The sequence below is a fragment of the Gekko japonicus genome, unplaced genomic scaffold (assembly GCF_001447785.1).
Source record: "Gekko japonicus isolate JY-2015 unplaced genomic scaffold, Gekko_japonicus_V1.1 scaffold3052, whole genome shotgun sequence".
Taxonomy (NCBI): Eukaryota; Metazoa; Chordata; class Lepidosauria; order Squamata; family Gekkonidae; genus Gekko; species Gekko japonicus.
Genome location: NW_015167146.1, coordinates 23,029 through 35,154, shown reverse-complemented (window position 1 = coordinate 35,154; position 12,126 = coordinate 23,029).

Sequence of the window (12,126 nt, the reverse complement as noted above, 5' to 3'; positions counted from 1 at the left end):
AAAAGGGGGGGGGGGGGGAGGTAGGGCAGCATTTTAAGACAGTGGCTTGGATCCACCAGAACATTTCTGTGGATGGAAGAATTTCTACCCACAGAGTGTGACTCCATCCCTTCCCTTCTTCCTCTGCAGCCCAAAATGATCAGGTGGGAAGCAAGAAATTGCTCTCCACAGCTGGGAGTCCTTCAGTCCATAGGAACGCTCTGGTGGATCCAAGCCAGTTATTCCGCTGTTTACATGGATTGAATCTAGGAGAGATGCCTCCTTCCCTCCAGAAAATCCTGTTTGCCATTCATCTGAGGTCCCATCAGCACAAGCAGCTGTGAGATGGCCATTTGAAGTCCAAGTTGCATGGAGGATGGTCACTGCCTGACATGGACATGCACTGATTCCGTGCCCTGTAAGGTACAAACCATCAAAAGAGTATGGTTTGCAGTGCACGAGCATGCTGAAGTGGGTCGATTTGCCCTGCAAGTAGCAACATCCAAAGAGCTCACGGCAGGGACAGCCTCCATATGTGGACTGCTTCCTAGGTGGCCACCAACCAACAGGCAATGATTTGCCTGAATTAGGCCAGCACATACGTGGGTTGTGTATTGGTGTAGTGGTCAAGTGTGTGGATTCTAATCTGGGAGAACCAGGTTTGATTCCCCACTCCTCCACTTGCACCTGCTGATGTGACCTTGGGTCAGTCACAAGCTCTGACACAGCTGTCCTTGAAAAAGAGCAGTTTGTGTCAGAGTTCTCTCAGCCCCACCCACCTCACAGGGTGTCTGTTGTCTGGAGGGGAAGGGAAAGGAGTTTGTAAGCCGTTCTGAGACTCCTTCGGGAAGTGAAGGGCAGGGTATAAATCCAATCTCTTCTTCTTCTTATGGCAAGCTTCTACCTTTGTAGTGGGCTTCTGTATATTGAGGTGCCTCTGGGGTGTGGGTCCAGGTGACTTCTCTGTTGGTGAACATGAGAGGAGGGTAGCCCATTTGACAATGAAAAAGGCTATGCTGGGGATCATTGGACTTGCATAAACAAAAGGCTCATGACAGGAGGGCTGCAGTAATGAAGGAAACTGGGTGCGGTTGAATGAAAGAAGCTGGCTGGTTCCAAGAATTTGTACCATGGTTGGTTCTGGGTTGACGTCGACCCACCGACCGAATTGGTCCTCTGGAGTGTCTTGAAGGGGTATAGTGTGAAGGCTTGATGTTTGCCCTGTTCCACTGTGTCTTATGGCCTGTGAAAGTCTTTGGCTCGGTTCAGGTATCATGCAACGTTGTGTTTGAATTAAACTATCCGTGGCTGGGAAGATCTCCCCCTTGTGCTAGGGTCCCTGGGGAAGAGGAAGTGTGGAAAAAAACTCTCACTATCCCTTGTCTCCAAGTTAAACATTCTGAGTTGGATCCTACAACTCCCTTCCGCTACGTTGGATCCTATGAGTTGTTGCCTCTTCCTTCAAGGGAGAAGGATTTTCCTGAAGTGAATGACTTTTTTCTGATGGAGAGAGGCTACCTCTTGTTGGAAGTGAAGGACTTTGCACTGCCACTTAGCCTCAGACTTCAGAGGGGGGTACAATAGAGCCAGAGAGATAGATAGATAGGCCAGGCCTGATCACCCTTCCTTTCTACTGCTGTGATGCTATCCCTTTGATGTGTAGATTGCTACTCTCAGGGAAATTTCCTTCTGTCCGGTCTGACACCTTCTCTCCACACTGTGCCACCTCTTCTCCATCTTGGCACCATGAGGGCAGGACATGCTTCCTTCATCTCTATCCATCCTAGCTAGTTAGGCTATCCTGTCTCAGATCTATCCTGTCTAGAATGGAGTTCCTTACAATTAGAATCCTGTCTCAGCTCTATCCTGTCTAGAATGGAGTTCCTTACAGTAAAAGACTCATATTAGTTTTTGCAACTCTGCTCCATGTGTAACTTTGTTTCTTGTCAGCACACACTACCCAGATAGGCTCTGCTGCGTACATAAATGAGTGCCTTGAGCACTCTGCTAACCTAAATAATCCTACAGCTCTGATAGAAAAAAGACTGTCTTGAAGGACATCCCTGTCTGTTGCAGGAAGTTTTGGCAGAAGGGACTCATAACCTCCCACCCAGCATATCCTGCGATGTTACCTCCACTTGCGCAAGACATTGTGGAAGCAGTTTCTGAGTGCTGTAAGACACAGGAAAGAATGCAATAGGTGTGCCAGAAGAACCTGAGCAAGCAGAGCAGCACTAAGTCTGTTTGAACCACTCATGCATAGTGTTGCCAACCTCCAGGTGGCATCTGGAGATCTGCTATTGATCTCCACATGACGAGATCCGTTCTTCCTGGAGGAAATGGCTGCTTTCTCGGGTGGACTCTATGGCATTAGACCCTGCTGAGATCCTCCCGTCCCAAACCCCGCCCTCCACAAGCTCCACCCCCAAAATATCCAGTATTTCCCAACCCAGAGCTGGCAACCCTTCCATGCATCATTGAATCCAAGCCTGTGGTTGTGCGAGCGCAGGCTGTGGCAAAGACTATGTCAAACCAGGCTCTGAAACCATGGTTTGGTTTATCAACCATGGTTCCAGTGCAATGCTATGCAGGTTGACTCCAGTCTAAAACCCATCAAAAGCAATGGGCTCAGACTGGAGTAACTCTCAGTAGGATTGCTTAGTCTTAACCACAGTTTTGCATGGTGTATGAATGTTGGCATCCTAGTTTGTTCTCAAGCACCGCCCTCACTGCAACGCAGAGGTGGTGGAACCAACATTTTTCAAGGTAAACCAGGATCTGAATGATAATTCACCCTGCAAAAGCTGGTTTCGTAAACAAATGATAGTTGATTGGTGTATTTAAATCTTTATATCCACTTTTTCTCCACCACGGGAGCCCAAAGCATTGTGTGTGTGTGTCCCTCGTTCCACTTTATACTCACAACAACAATCCTGTTAGAGCTGCCAGGTGGGGGGTGGGTAAACCCTGGCTTTGGAGGCCCAATTTCTGGAATCGGGCTCCGGGGGGAACTCCGCCCCCCAATTGCCGGAGGGAAAACTCTATGGTTTTCCCTCCGACGATCGGGGCCACGCCCTCAACGTGATTGATGTCGCGCGTCACTTCCGGTGACGTGCTGGTGGCGCACGCGCGCACGTCCACCTATGGCTCCCGGAGCCCGGCGAGGCTTCCCTGCCACCAAGATAGACTTGGCAACCCTAAATCCTGTGGAGTAGGCTAGGCTGCACTGCCCCAGGTCACCCAGCAAGCTTTCATGGCAGAGATGGGACTCGGAGGCAAATTCTCTTAACTTTGACTTCACCTGCAAAAGACCTAACCTGTGAGTTCTCCCAGTTGGATTCTTTTGAAAACCGTCTCGGTTTATGGTAGCTTGGATTTAGGGATTGTTTCGTGGGTAGAAGAACAGAGTGTCTCTTTCCAAGTTCTTTATTCTTTCCATGCCCCCCCCCCCCAGCATGAATTCAGGTTTGATGTGCTAGGAATCTCTCTTCAAGATGCATTCAAAAATAAATAAAGAACCGGGCGAGGGTTTGCTTTGACCCTCTTTAGCATGTGCAAATCTACTGACAATGTCAACTTGTGTTGATTTGGACCCAGTCACTACAGTTGGTTATTACCGGCTTGGGGATTTTAATTTTGGATATGCCTGATTTCTACATGGTGACAGCAAAATGAATCATGAAGACTGCCTATCACCTGAGCGGCTTTCTCATCTGTCTTTTTGCTCATTGTGACTCAAGTTTCCTGTTCTGTGCTGTGGGGCTGGCGATGACCACCATTCTGCCCAGTCACCCCCTGCTTGCGGTTCTGAAATATCCATCATCTTCTGTACATAACATCTGGTTCTGCAGCTGCTCTGTGCATTTGTTCATCTGTGGGCCACATTCCATGCCATCTTTCATGCTCAGAGACTTTGCCTTTCAGCTTGAGCTCTCATGTATCAAAAAGGTTGTGTGGGAACTGGACATAGATGAGTACAAAAGTCATCATGCAAGGATCCCTACACGGTACTCTCCTGAAAAAAATGGAGTGGGTGGAATTGCTTTCCTGTGTGTCGATAGAGGGTCCCTTCCTAAAAGGAGAAATTAATTTCCTCTGTTCTACATTTGTGGATATTATTTCCCTGAATCTCTTTCTGTGGAGCTAACTATGCATTATGCAGAGATGCAGAACTAAAGCTCTAGGTTTTTTTTCCCTTTAGAGTAGGAGAAAACTGTTGCCAGTTCAGTTCACTTCCATTAATTAGCCCTCCCTCCCATTCTAGCTTCTCCCATTACTACATGGCCATTTTGCATCCCTTCCCATCCTTTATCCTCCTGTACTTACCTGTTAAAGCCATCCACTCTTCTGTCTTATTCCTCCATATGTCCCTATGTTTTCCATTTATTATTACATTTTTATCCCACCTCTCCTCCATGGAACTCAGGGAGGGGCATACAGGGTTTGACCTTCCTTCATGTTGTCCTCACAACAGCCCTGTGAAGTAAACCAGGCAGAGAGTAGAGTGAGTGGCTGGCCACACAGCACCCACAGTTCCATTCTAAGCAGAGTGACAGCCTTCTAAGCCAATTGAGCTCTCCTGAGGGCTGCGCTGCCAATGAGCTCCATGCTCAAGGGAGAATTTGAACCTGACTCTTGCATACTCTGATCACTACTTTCTTACATGCCCAGGGAAATGCCGGTTGCCACTTTGGGGTCAGGAAGCAATTGTTCTCCAGGCCAATTTGACCATGGAATCATAGAGGGTTTTTTGCCATCTTCTGGGCATGGAGCAGGGGTCACTGGGGGCGTGGGATGGGGGAGGTAGTTGTGAATTTCCTGCACTGTGCAGGGGGTTGGACTAGATAACCCTGGAGGTCCCTTCTGACTCTATGATTCTACTACATGATGGCACATAGTTAAGCTGTTAATGGTACTATCATTCTGTTAATTTCTCTTCCATTCGGCTTTGGTTCATTTTTTATGTATCCCGATGTAATCTTCTTTCTTCACCTTTTTCATATTCTCCACACTGGGAATTGCTCCTCGGCCCTGCCTTACTGCTCTGAAATACAAACATAGCTGAGGGTCTTGGCTCTTCCTTGGCATTCCCGGTTAAGCCCCCTCTCTTGCAGGCCCTGCCAGTCCCTGCAAGATGGAAGCTGGCAGAGATTGCTGGGAGGGTTAGTTTGCACTGAATATCGAGAGTCGCTAGGCCAAAATGCATCCTATGCACCATGATTTTGTTCTTTGGCATCTCCATTTCTAGTCATTATTTAGATATTTATATTCCGCTTTTCTCCCTAGTGGGGATCCAAAGCAGTCTACCATTGTTGTTCTTCCCTCCTTTGTATTATCCTCATAATGACCCTGAGAGGTAGGTTAGGCTGAGAACATGTGACTAGCTCAAGATCACCCAATGGATTACTGGGGATCTGAACCTGGGTCGCTTGAGTCTAATCTGACATTTCAACCATTATACTATGTTGGTGCTCAAATTGTGTTGTCTTTACCATCTGCTTTTTCCTTGTCCGTTTTGCCTTGTTTTTTCTGGGCCTGATCCCCACCCACCATTGAAGGCTCCTGATCGGGTACCCCCACTTATATCCCACTGAGTTCCTCTCAACATGCCAACACTTTTAATTTCTCCATCCACCTGTTCTGTTTGAAATTATTTTTATTTCTCTAATTTAGTGTTCCTCTTTATTTTATGGGGGGGGACACGTGTAATTCTTGCCTCCAGTATTGTCTCAATGACAGCAAGGGCTATACATGGACTTTCTTCTTGAGCAACAGTTTTGCCATTTTAGAAATAGATAAAAAGACGCGCTTGAAACACGGGAGGAAATGGCAAGAACTGTCAATTCTGACAAATGCTCCCACTCGATGGACTCGATAACATTTTCGTATCTCTCCTTCATATTTCCCTTATTACTTCCAGTTGAATGTTATTAGCGTTTTTAAAATTGCTCATAATTTTAAGTGTGTGTGTGTATGCATGTACACACAAACCATGCAATAGGGTCCCAGACTGGAATTTCTCCTTCCACACACACACCCATTTCTCAAGCTATTCCATTGTCATCCTCCTTGAATCATCTGGGTGTTTTGTTTTGTTTTGTTTTGAAGACAGTGTCTTCATTAAAGAGCAACATTTTAGTGTCTGTGTTTCTGCTGGAAGTTCTTTTGAGAGTGTTTTATGTTTCTGTAACAAGGGCCATATTTAGAGATATATCTTAAAGGCAGGTTTACTTCCACTGTTTTGGTAAGTTCTCTTACCCTGGCTTGCCAAAATGAATTTTATGGGGACATGTTGCTCAAGATCTCCTACTTTGAACATTTATTGTTGCTGGTATATTTAAATGATAGGAATGGCAAATTCCAACCTGGTGTATTTGAATTTCCCTGTGGTGAATCCAAGAGGGCACAGTGTAGGTTTAGAATGAGTCCAGTATCTTAGTGGGTATTTGTAGCTAGGAAATGGATGTCTGCAGCTAGGAAGATATTTAGGTTTGGCTCTGGTCTTTCAGGGAGGTAAGTTTCAAAGGGGGAGGCAGACTCTGCTGCTGGGATGCCTTCTCCTGCAACCTCCCCTGCCTGCCACCTGTTTAATTTTTATCTATATACTCCACCATGTTTCTATTCCAGTGTTGGCCATATTGACTTCAAAGAGCATAAAAATCAAGATGGCAGTGGCTGCAGCAGAACCAATAAAGCAGGGTGCATGGAGTGACATGGGTAAGAACCATGGCTGCCCAGGAAGCACAAGGTGGGAGACAGGTTTCATTACAGTAGCTGAATTTAAATAAAATAATTATTTAAAGACATCCTGGTGAACACAATGATATGCAGAAGTATCAAGAGTAGTAGCAAGAGGATCAGGTCTGACTGGCCCTAACCTGTGCCACCACCACTCCCTGAAACCACTAAACTTACACATTTCCTCCCACAAATACTTAGATTCCTGAGAGAGTTGGAAATACTGTTGAAGTTGCATACAATAAACTATTAGTTGGTAGCCGTGTTGGTCTGAAGCAGCACAACAAAGTTTGAATACAGTAACACCTTTAAGACCAACACAGTTTTATTTAAGGTATAAGCTTTTATGTGCACACACACGCTTCTTCAGATATTTCAATAACTTTGTTGGTCTTCAGGGTGCCACTGGACTCAGACTTTGTTTCAGTAAACTAATAGTTACCCTTAACTACCCTGTTGAGGATGCTGGACTCCAGTAGTAGCTCTCACAATGAGTCAGTGATAATTTGTGATCACTGCCAAACTTTTACTATCTTGGAGGACCAAATTACCAATAGTAAAATATGAAAGAAAAACAGAAGAGCTTTCCCTTGGTTTCTCTTCGTCTCAGTTGGTTTCTACCTCTCCAAGTGTTTATCTGGCATGGCGATCACCTGTGTTTCCATGTTTCCTTATGTTTACACTTATTGGTGTGCGCGCGTGTTTTAGCATAAACCATTTTATACTCTCTGTAACTCTGTGCATAGGGAAATAGCTTCTTTGAGAACCAGATCCCGTACACTTCTTTGACTCCGTGGTCCCCGTTATAACCCTGTTGCTACTCCAAAAACCAGTCCCCTTTTGTTATGTTTCTGTTAACTTTTATTAAATTAAAAAAAAATCCAAAGAACTGTCTTCTGTGTCTTCTCCTTCAGGGTTTTGGAAAGGCTGGAATTCTAAATTTCCTGTGTTTATTGGTGAATCAGAGCCTGTGGGATTCCATCTCACCCAGAACAGTCCCACTCAAACATATGCACAGCTGGGCTGATTCTGCACCCATCTGTTTCCATAGCCACTTTGGGAAGTTAATCTCCCTCTACACTGCATGCCACTTTCATTTTCTTTGTTCATCGGGTTTTATGGTACCTTCTGCATAGTTTTATGGCCATTCAGGGGTGACTTCACAGTCACTATTGCCCCAGGTTATCTGAATGTGGTTTTGAGTGGCACCTTTTCCTTCCTCTGCTTCCGATTCCAAGGGAACAATAAGCAGACATGGCTTCACTGATCTCCATCAGTTTCCCCCACCCCTGTTTCCCCCTCCGTACTTATCACCTCTCCATGAATTACTTGGCTCAGGCAGCTAATGACCACTGAGGCAAGTACTGACACAGGAAACTCTGCATACCAATGATCTGAGGCAATGCAATGAAAACAGATAGTCCGAGGCAAGGGGGAACCAGGTTGAGTGCTGATAAAATATGGAGTGAACGCCAGATGCAGAATGGACCCTAAATGAATTTCCACAGCTGGATTTCTTGTGTTATTTGTCAGAGGCAGAATCTGCATTGAGCTTGCCCAGGAATCGCACAGCCTCTGGCTTGTACCCCATAGGGATTGTCATGCCTGAGCAACTCCCACAGGCTGTGATAGGTGGACTTTTCCTAATCCAAATTGTATTTAGCCACATAAAATCACAGCATGCCTGATGAATTGAATTTTATGCATTGATTATGTATGCAGCACTGCTCGACAGTCCCCTTCATATGCCTGATGTACACAGCACACAAAGGGATTTCCTGCAGCCCTTCCAGTCTGAATGGGACATTCCGTACCACTCAATGGGTACAATAAACATCAAATGAACAGTAGCAGACGGGTGCCTGTCCACAGTGGAAAGGGCATTGGGTGCATTGAATGCTTTCAATATGCCCCATCATCCTCCTGATGGCATCGGCTGCATGCACACGTCATTGCATATTTCGCTCTCCTTACACCATAGCAATTATTTGCCCCTACATTTTCCCCTGCAGACAAGACAATCTGCTTGTGGGCTATTGCTATAGTACAACAATCTTGCTATTGCATAGCAATAGCGCTATCCAGGAAGAGGTATCTCCCCATCTTAGGTGGCCTGTTTTGGCTGAACACCGATGAATGCTAAGTAAAGTGGAGCTCCTCTCTATAGGGCATATATTCACCCTGATTTGGACCCTGTGTGTGGAAAGGGCATTGGGTGCATCGAATGCTTTCAATTTGCCCCATCATGCTCCTGATGGCATCGGCTGCATGCACACGTCATTGCATATTTCGCTGTCCTTACACCATAGCAATTATTTGCCCCTACATTTTCCTCTGCGGACAAGACAATCTGCTTGTGGGCTATTGCGATAGTACAACAATCTTGCTATCGCATAGCAATACTGCTATCCAGGAAGAGGTATCTGGCCATCTTAGGTGGCATGTTTTGGCTGAACACCGATGAATGCTAAGTAAAGTGTGGGAAGTAAGGAGTTACACAAGTACTGTTTTCATCAGCTGGTCTGATACCCTGATGGTCACATGGACCATTGTTGGATGTGCTTGCTCAAAACTCACAGTGGATTGGGCACCGAACGTCTCACACTTGAACACAGAACCATGTGGCGGCTGCTATTGCTGCCCACCCTGCTGGTCTTTGGCTTGGTTTACTTCCATCTTTTCCATGGCACAAGGAACCCTTTTTGCCAGGTGTCCGTGGGCTTGCTGAAACCACTCATCACAGACCAGGAGATGCACGGGAAAAGTCCTCAAAAAAGGGTGAGACAGGGCAGATTGGCCATGAGCTGGATTGGACTGCAGCTTGATGGGACACTGCTGTGGGGGTCTTCACATGCTTCTATTATGGGCATATATCCACCCTGATTTGGACCCTGTGTTCTAGGGCTGCCCATCTCCAGGTGGGGCCTGGAGATCATCTGCTATTACAACTCCTCTCTGGAAAATGGAGATTAGTTCCTCTTCACAGGCTCCACCCCTCAAACCTCCAGGTATTTCCCAACCCAGAGCTGGCCACCCTGTTCTCTATCTCCCTCTCCACAAAACACCCCTCTGTCTGCAAATTGCTCACTGGCTCCAAACATTGGGTCAAGGACCCCAGACCGGCAAGTAAGGAGTTACACAAGTATTGTTTTCATCAGCTGGTCTGGTACCCTGATGGTCACATGGACCATCCTTAGATGTGTTTGCTCAAAACTCACAGTGGGTTGGGTACCGAACTTCTCACACTTGAACACAGAACCATGTGGCGGCTGCTATTGCTGCTCACCCTGCTGGTCTTCGGTTTGGTTTACTTCCATCTTTTCCATGGCACAAGGAACCCTTTTCGCCAGGCGTCCGTGGGGTTGCTGAAACCACTCATCACAGACCAGTTTTCTGCACTTTTTCCAAAGCTATAATATACTTTTTAAGGTGTGGTGACCAGAACTGCACACAGTATTCCAAATGAGGTCGCACCATTGATTTATATAGGGGCGAGACCTCATTGTCCTGGAAGAAAGAGTCTCTTTACAAGGCAGTCTTTATCTGATTCAGTGAGTGTGCTCAGATTAAGCTGGGAGAGGAAAGGAACTCTCAAAATGTTGCTCTTGTGATTCAGGCGATATCTTCAAGAAATAAGAGCCTGCACTTATTCACAGAGGAGTAGAAAGGGGGGGAGGGACTGGGGGGACATTAACGGTGGCTCCATTCACACTTTGCCCAGCATACCAAAAGTATCACAGCCTGGTCTCTGTAAATAAGTAACCCGAATCAAGCTTTGATATCTGAGTCTGCTTCCTTTTGGCACGCTATTTCTCGGATTCAAAAGGTTTCCGTTTAGGCATCTTATGCCCCAGAGAATGAATAGCTGTCCTTCAAAGCTTTTTACACTCTTTTTACCATCTCAATGAGAGCATTTACCCAACCAAACGCATTGGCGGATGGACTTAAATATATACTAAGGGGAGAAAACACGTCTAGCCTTGTGTTAACACTTCAAAATGTACCTCAGGTTCAGCGTGTGCAGTGGGCCGTCCATCACACAGTGCTTCCATGACAGTGTTCTCATAAAGGTTTGTATACACGGACAGTGCCAGCTGGTTTGTTGAGCCCAATAGTTGCCAGCCTCCAGGTGGGGCCTGGAGATCTAGAATTACATCTGATCTCCAGACTACAGTTCCTTTAGAGGAAAGGGCTGCTTTGGAAGGTGGACTGTATGGCACTGTATCCCACTGAGGTCCCTCCCCACCCCTAACAACTTCCCAGGATCCCCCCCAAATTGTTTTGGAATTTCCTAACCCAGAGTTGGCAACCATATCCAGCCCATCAGTTCAGATTCTCTTCTCAAGCCCAGTTCCCTGTGCCCCCACCTAAAAAGACAGGCAGGTGGTGAGCAGAGACAGGGCTTTTTTGGTGGTGGTACCTCACCTTTGTCCTTCTCCTTGAAGCACCTCTGACACTTACCTTACTTTCCTTTTGGTGCCAGGCCAAAACATTTCTTTCTTTTTAAAAATCCTTTTAACAAAGGGTCCTAGGTTTCCTTAAAGCTATTCTCTGACCCAAGAACTGTTGCATGAACATCCCTTTTAGGCTGTTTGGTGTTTGTTTTATGCCCTGGCTTATTTCTTTAATGGTTTATTGTTTTTGTTTTAGTTGTAAGCCACCTCAAGCAGGTCTCTGGCAGACCAACATAGAAAATAAACATTTAGAAAATACACACTTTCTAAATAAATATACATGTTTGATGGGGAAAAGATGCTTCATCTCTTGGTCTGCTTTAATCAAAGCAGTTCATTGTGCTGGGATATCTGGTTAACACAGCAGAGTTTGCCCAGTTATAGAAGCATGATACTGAGTGCAATAAATCTCCCAAGAAGTATATTACAAAAACAGTAAACTTACATTTATTAAAGTAGATCCAGTTCACATTCATGTTGCAGTCAAAGGAAGAGAATGAAGACTAATCTAAAGAGTACTTTCCCTATCTCAAATGGCCAGCTAATCCAGCATCATGCATGTGGGATTACAAGGGCATTGTCTCTACAGGAGAGACCTACAAAGACATATGTCTCCATGGAAGGCCATGTGCAGAGAGTGAGATGACAAAGTGAGAGAGAGAGGAGGGGCCAGAGAGCAGCTCCCAGATTAAGACAAAGAGGGGCATCCTATTCAAGGAGATAACACCTGTACACCCCAAGAGTGATGTAGTGCCCCCCCCCCATGTCCAGGCATTCTGAGTTGCTCACTTTAACAAACTGTGGTGGAAGAAATGAGTAATTTCCCATGGGCTTGCATCCACTTCCTTCCTGATTTGGAGCATATAGGGCAGCTTTCAGGTGACCTCTTAAGATAACGATATATGGTTTTGCTGGAAGTAATCAGTTCAGAACAATGATTAATAAGTTCAGTTGA